Here is a 7,359-nt window from a genome sequence, read left to right on the forward strand (position 1 = left end):
AAAGTTTAAATGCCCCTGAAATGTGGAAACATTTTCTCTGCTTGGCTAACCCCCTTTGCTAGTCCAGTCCCTGATCTCTCCACCCCAAGAGCCTTTGCTTTATTTCCAATCCTGCCATTAACACACACTCCTTCTACATGATCACACAGTTTCTTTGTTTTGACTTGACTTAAAAATCAAGGGCAGCCAACTAGCAGCCCAGTGGTGAGATCTAGCCCTTGAAAGCAATCTTATCTGGTCCCTGGCAGCTCTCCCAATCATTATGTAGTCTTGAAAGTTTGCCAAGAGTTTCACAAGTAAGGCCAAAAAGAAGGAAAGCATTTTAGATGTCATAAGAGACCAAGAGCACATTGTAATGATACCTTTCTCTCTTAATTTCAAAGGTGATGCTTCAGGCATGCTTGGGGGCACATGTCCTGCAACTGCAAATACTATTACTGCTTATAGATCAAGGCCAACAATGAAGGGAATGAGTTGGACATGATAACCTACCTTGAACTAACAATCACTGGCTGGAGAACAGTACACTGACCAACATAGACGTTAAGAGTTAGAAACCTGTACACTTCTTGATACTCAAATCGTTTTACCTGCTTTTTCATTTTAGAACATAAGGCTCTCCAGATGTTTGTGAATGCCAGCTCCTCTCACCTCTGGCTGCTTCAGAAAACAGGATACAAATCAATGGATTCAATGTGTGGCAAAGAAGACTCTGAGGGCATGTTTCCACTATGATTTAAAGTGAATTGCTGATCAGGGTATATGACTATCATTCCCATTTGAAACTGGTTCTGATCCTACTTTGATCAATTTCTGAGGCAACAAAGCGAGGCAAACACAAAAACCTGGTTTTTCCAGACACTAGTTTCCTAGCAGTTCTTTTGAAAATACTCGATTCTGAAGTGTGTTCAACAAGTGGGAACAACCGATCTGAATCACATCATTCTGGAGGGGAGGGACTAATGGCAGAGGGGTGTTTACCATCCCTCCTCAGTTTTAGATTGATCCACCATCTCCCCCCCCCCAGCGCTGCTTTTGTGATTGTAGTGTGACCTACAGGTGCATGATTTTTTAAATAAAATAAAACTGATAGAAGATTTTATTCATTGATTTTGCAGCTGCTTGAATCAGTGAGGCAAGTGGTTGAAACACCAATCAATCAAATCTTCTATAGATTTTTTTAAAGAAAAAATGATGGAGATTTTTCTTCCAAAACCAAAGATTTGATTCTTTGGTTTTGCAACTACTTGCCTCACTGATTGCAAGTACAGCGTGCCCACGTTATATGCAGGCATGCTATACGTGGCTTTGAGCACATGCGCTCAAGCTGTGGGGAGTGTGCAGGGCACATGGGGCAGCGCGTCCCATTCAGATGAATGGGGCGCACACCCGTCCCATTGCGCCACCACTCGCACGAGCCCCATTCAAATGAATGGTGCTCAAGCATAGGCGGAATTCGCCTTACGCCGGGGGGGGGGGTCCAGAACGGATCCCCCGCGTAAGGCAAGGGTCCACTGTAGTTGCAAAATCAACCAATCTTCTACCTACCTACCTACCTACCTACCTACCTACCTACCTATATCCCCCAAGCCAGGCTTGATGATACACAGATGATTGACATGTATTTTGAAGCAAACTAGTGAGGACAACGATCGTGCCAAAAAAGAAGTGATTACAAGGGGATAATGAAAAGATCTGCTTTCATAGTGAGCATGATGGGCCTTTTGGAATCAATTTACCAATACGGAGTGAAGGTAAATCGCACACCGTTTAAATGTGAATGGGAATGAGTGCTGAGTAAACTTATGAACAATCTCCTGATGGTAACAGTTGCTTCATGGTGTAATAGGACTTTCTTAGATGCTAAAGGGCTCTTGTTTTTTTGATACCTACTTGCCAAAAATGCTTTAGCTGTAGATTCCTGCATTAGTGGGGAGTTGAACTCATGGCTTGAGGGTTTTTTTCTTTCTACTTCACAATTCTGAGATTTCCACATTGTCATGGCCCACTGTAAAGAAGTGATATGATGTGCAGTTTAGCAACATCTGGAAAGTCGAAGATTCCCCACTTGTGTTTAAGCTGTAATCATATCTTTCAACATGAAAGAATGATGCTGAACGCTAAACAATAGACTAGAAAAGATTCACTGTAACCTTGAATATAACATCAAGGAAGAGCTGTTGTACAGAACAGGGAAGTTAGGCAGGCAAAATGTGGAGGGGAAGTAAGTAGCATCTATTGAAGTTATCAGTCTTACACTATGACTAAATGTTATGTACTTTTATATCTGGCAACTGTCCTTTCAATATTTTTAATGTGGTCTGTTATGTTGTGTTGGGCTGTTGTCAGCTTCTGATCCACTTCTGCAGGCACACCCAAAGGCTGGGTTAGCAGTGTGAACTGTGGGAATTTCTTGAGCAAAGTTGCTGAAATGGTTTCCATGGTTGGCCAATGTTCAGATGTTGCTTCTGTGTAGTGGGGCTATATTCATAGAGAAGACTGTCCCAATATCCACTGCTGCTGTCTAGCTTGCCAGTCATGACTCTACTGACTGAAATAAAGTGTCTAGGGGTATTGCCATGTCAATTATCCCTTCAGCTGAGAAAAGGTTGTGTTAGGGAAAATGGGAGATGGAGATACAGCTGGTATTTAAGGATTCAGCTAAGAAGAGAAGGAAGGAGGGTATAACCTCAGCACTCTGTGGAGAGGACAGCAAAGTGGAGAAGAAGGGAAACACCTGAAAGTGGGGTACAAGCTCTCCTGAAGATCAAGCCTAGGCAAAGTTGTTACTGGATGACCAAGGATATTTTAGCTGTAGATTCCTTTGCTAGAAAGTGGTCAAACTAGTGGCCTTTGGAGTTCTTCCAACTCTACAGTTCTGTGACTCTATAATCCCCAGCTGGCTATGAGCCTGCATAACACTGTACAGCTGCAGGAGTTTCAGCCTTCAGTTTTTCCGGTCCTAACACCCCTGCAATCCCAGGCAGGAACAACCTGCTCCAGGCAGAATGGGAGACAAGGAGGTGTGTTCCTGTTAAGACCTGCCACCTGAAGAACTCCAGTCATGATAATATCACAGGTGGAGGTTACACCCTGTTAAGGCTACCATCCTTGGAGAGCCAGTCTTGCCAACACTCTCTACAAGCTGAAATCCCATCCTGTCAAGATTTACCATCCCTGTAGATCTGGATCTGCCAATACTTGTGAATCTGCCACAAACTGAGTAGTGTTACTAATAAGGTCACCACTGCAGCATGGACATCCATGTAAGTTATCACTGAGGGTGAAGTTTTGGACATGTTCTACTATGAACTCATAAGGTGGGCTGAGACTCTACTCCCATTATGAACATGGGAAGAATATTATTGCTGTTAGCAGTACTAATGAAATATCTTACAGGGCTGTTGCAAGAATTAAGGCGATCAGATACACTGTAGCACACTTGGAAGTCTTTAAACAGAGGCTGGGTGGCCATCTGTCAGGTATGTTTGATCGAGAATTCCTGCATGGCAGGGGGTTGGACTGGATGGCCCTTGTGATCTCTTCCAACTCTATGATTCTATGATTATTTAGGTTGGCTTGTTTTCATGCTAGTAGAGATAAATATTATTTGGTGCAAACTTTGACAAAGCTTACCGTACTTTTTTTGTACTACAACTCCCAGAATAACCCAGCCACTATAACCATTAGTTATGATGGCTGGAGGTTTCTGCAAGCTGTAGTCCAAAAAAGGTTCCCCCCCCAGCTCTGATTATCAAGTCTAGATGTGTGCTGAATGTGGGGCTCACCCCCTCCTAGGCTTGCCTCAATATATCTGGCTATGTTACCCACCTTCAGTGGCATGGAGTCCCCTGTTATCTAAGAATGGAAAGAACATGCAGGAATATTCAAATACCAGATGAAAAACAGATTTCTGAGTATCAGGAAATCCTGATAAGGAGAATCTAGGACAGATAAAACCACCATTAGAATTAATGATCTCGGTTTTAACTATCTGTCATCTGAACTAGGCTAGAAAAGGTACTACTTCTGTCAGCCTTGACATAGTTTTTGCAAAACATATTGCCTTTAATGTTCTTTTTTCAGGCATGGGGCTCCGATCTTCTACTATTCACTTGGGACTGTCCAAGTGAGTTCTTAAAGAAAGAAGAGAAGAGAAAGAAGACACATTATGTAAACACAAAGCAGTGTTAACTATTGTTCCTAGTCTACCTTTTGCCAAATTTGTAGCAGACAAAAGCATATGCCAGAAACCCACTGAAACAAGGTTGTTTTGTTGGTTCTTTTAGTTTTCCCAGGAAATGTTAGCATTTTTTTAAGCAAAGGCACTCGTGACAATCAAATTAACAGTTCTCTCTCTCTTTGGCAAAAGAGTCATATAAAGGATTCCAAAGTGCCTTCCTTTCTTTAAAGCCTGCGTGCCTTCAGCTTGCCTCAGTAGAGCAAGTGTTTGCAAGGTGTATTTATGTTCTCTCCTTATATCATTCCAAAGGATTCCTGCCAGCACATCCCATTACAAAGACTAATGCTTTCCCTAAATGCAAATGAAGATGGTTTAGGACCTGGCTTAATTAAATCTCTCTTTTATTTTAATTAGTTGCATGGGGAGATGATACCAGCCTTTCTTTTGCCTTAAGCCCTTTAAGATATTATCATACTTATCTCAGTTTGTGGGTCCAAAAGCTGAGGTGTTATCTAGCTCTGTGTAAATGAAACAACAGTCCAGGTTCTCTGAATTCTCTCTCTCTCTTTCGCACCACACACACACTGCAGCTTTTGCAAACTGCATTTCAAAAAGAAGAACAGCTTTTTTTGTGTGACTGGATTGTGCCAGCAGGCACTCCTTCGAACAACACAGACCATTGAACATGGAGGAACAATATTAGGTGAGGTGTTATTTCCTCCTTTGTTATTAATCTCCTGCGGTAGCTGACAATTTCCATGAGGAACTCAATTTTGGGGAGATTTATTTGTGCAGTCAAGAAGCAGAGTGGACTCTCAGACAACTGGGAGCCAGGCAGAGGCTGCTTAAAAGCCAACAAGACATTCAATAAATGCAGGATGAGAAGGAAAGCTCTTCTCTCCCTTTACCCATCCCTCCTCCTTTCTGTTGCACGAATTAGAATTCCAATAGGGTTGTCAGCTTTTTAACTAGCCATTGTAGCCAGTGGCGTCTGGTGCTTTGCATGTCAGTGGGATAGTGAACCTGCTCTGGACTGAACTTTGAAGGAAAGATACTGAACCTAGTTTAAGGACAGAGTTTGGACCTTGGACAGCTCCCTGAAAACCTGGTCTGACTGTAGGGGTGCCATTTATATCAGGGGGGATATATACTTACCAGTTGTAGCTCAAAAAGTATCTTCTCCATACTCTGGTTGCACCAACACTGCAGAAATAATGAAATTTGACACCAATTTAAGGGTTGCTGCTCCATCCTATGGAATTCTGGGATTTGTCATTTTACAAGGTTTTTCGTTTTCTCTGCCAAGAGTGTTGGTGATGCACAGACTGACAAATCCCAGGATTCTGTGGGGTGACAGTTAAAATGGTATCAAATGGCATTATTTCAACTGTGTAGCTGCACCCTCAGTTTAGAGTGACTTACCTGCCAATGTGAGACACTCAAATTGTTATTAACAGTAAAAGAATAGGCCAGGCTAGGATTTTTAGGGGGATGAATTGATAGTCATAGGAAAAGCTGTCTAGGTATGATATCTGTGGTAGCCCTCTAGAAGCTGTTGGACTCCAACTTCTATCATCCCCAGCCAGCAAGGCTCAAATGGTCAAGGATGATGGAAATGTTATAACAGCAGAATTTGGAAAGCCAGAGGTTCTCCATTAGTTTCATACAACCTGATCAGATGTCAGAGATAGGGCTGCCAGTTTTTGAAGTAACCCCTGCAAATGACCCTTAAGAGCAGACCAAGCAGCAATAATTCAGAGGGTCTTTTCAGACACTATTAGGAGAGACCTAGCCCAGAGATATCTGGTCCAAATCCCCATGAAGCAACAAAACACAGTGGGTGAATTTAAGCCACACTTTCTTATCTTAATCTACCTTGCAAGGTAGTTAGGAAAATGAAAATGGCCCTGTAGGAATGAACCCTTTGCAGTGCCCTGTGCTCTTTCATGGATTATGATGCAAAGGATAACAATTTTAATCTTAGATCTGACCTGAATTTAGAAAAAGTACCATTTTTGGACAGAGTCCCAGATTTCTCTTTCTGAACTGCTCTTTGGCACCTTTTGTGTATAGATCCATCTTCCTATAGTTTCAGTTCTGGTCTGGAGGAGAGAGAACTGTACTTCATTGACACCCTGCTAAGTTAAGAAGGGGAAAGCAATTCTATCTTTTGATCCTGTGATAAAGTTCTTTTGAAGAGTGTCTTGGGACTTTTAATTCTCAATTTTAGGATTTAAAACAAAATCCAACTGTGCCTAGTGGGAGTCATTGCCTCTTTCTCCAATGCAGGGCCTGAAAAGAAAAGGTCAATATTTGGAACGTAAAGGAGATCTCTGAGGTCAACATATTCAGAACACCATGACAAGAATTTAGATGAACATAAACTGCTACTACAAAACTCCCTTCACTCATACACAAAAGGAACAAGAGCTGAGGCTGCATCTGCACTGCAAAAAATAATGCAGCTTTACACCACTTGAACTATCATGGCTCCATCCTATGGAATCCTGGGATTTGTATTTTGTTCTAGTGCCAGAGCTCATTGATAAAGATGTGAAATAGCACTGGGCTTGGGACAGAGCCCTGTGGCACCCCACTGGTCACTTTTCTCCAAGATGAAGAGGAGCCATTGCTGAGCACTCTTTGGGTTCAGCCAGTCAGCCAATTACAAATCCATTTAACAGTTGCATTGTCTAAGCCTCATTTTACTAACTTGTTTGCAAGAATGTCATGGGGGACCTTGTCAAAGGCCTTACTGAAACCAAGATATTCATGGTTAATGGTTTCAGGAATATGAGAACATATATTGTGTTTCCTTGTAGGGGTGTCTGCAGTTTTCAAAACCGGGAAGCTCCTGGCTCTGCAAATCGGCCAGCTGAGCTTGGATTCTAGCCAGAAGTTACCTGGGATTCACCCAGCCAGCAGCGTCAGTGGCAAAATGTATATAATACCAGGATACATCCTGAATTAGAATTGAATTTGCCACTGGTAAGTCACTTTTTTTAGCTGTGTGCTAAACTCCAAAGCTTAACTCCCTCTGTCAGTTACTCAACCAAGTAAATCTTTTTTTCAGATCTGGTGGACCACAGCATGCAGACATCCTCAGAAGCCACAGGAGACCATTGTCTCTGCAGGATCCATTTGTCTTTCTTAGTCACCTTCTTAAAAATATGACC

Source organism: Sceloporus occidentalis, unplaced genomic scaffold (assembly GCF_023333645.1).
Source record: "Sceloporus occidentalis isolate IW3139 unplaced genomic scaffold, rSceOcc1.0.p SCAF_7, whole genome shotgun sequence".
NCBI lineage: Eukaryota > Metazoa > Chordata > Lepidosauria > Squamata > Phrynosomatidae > Sceloporus > Sceloporus occidentalis.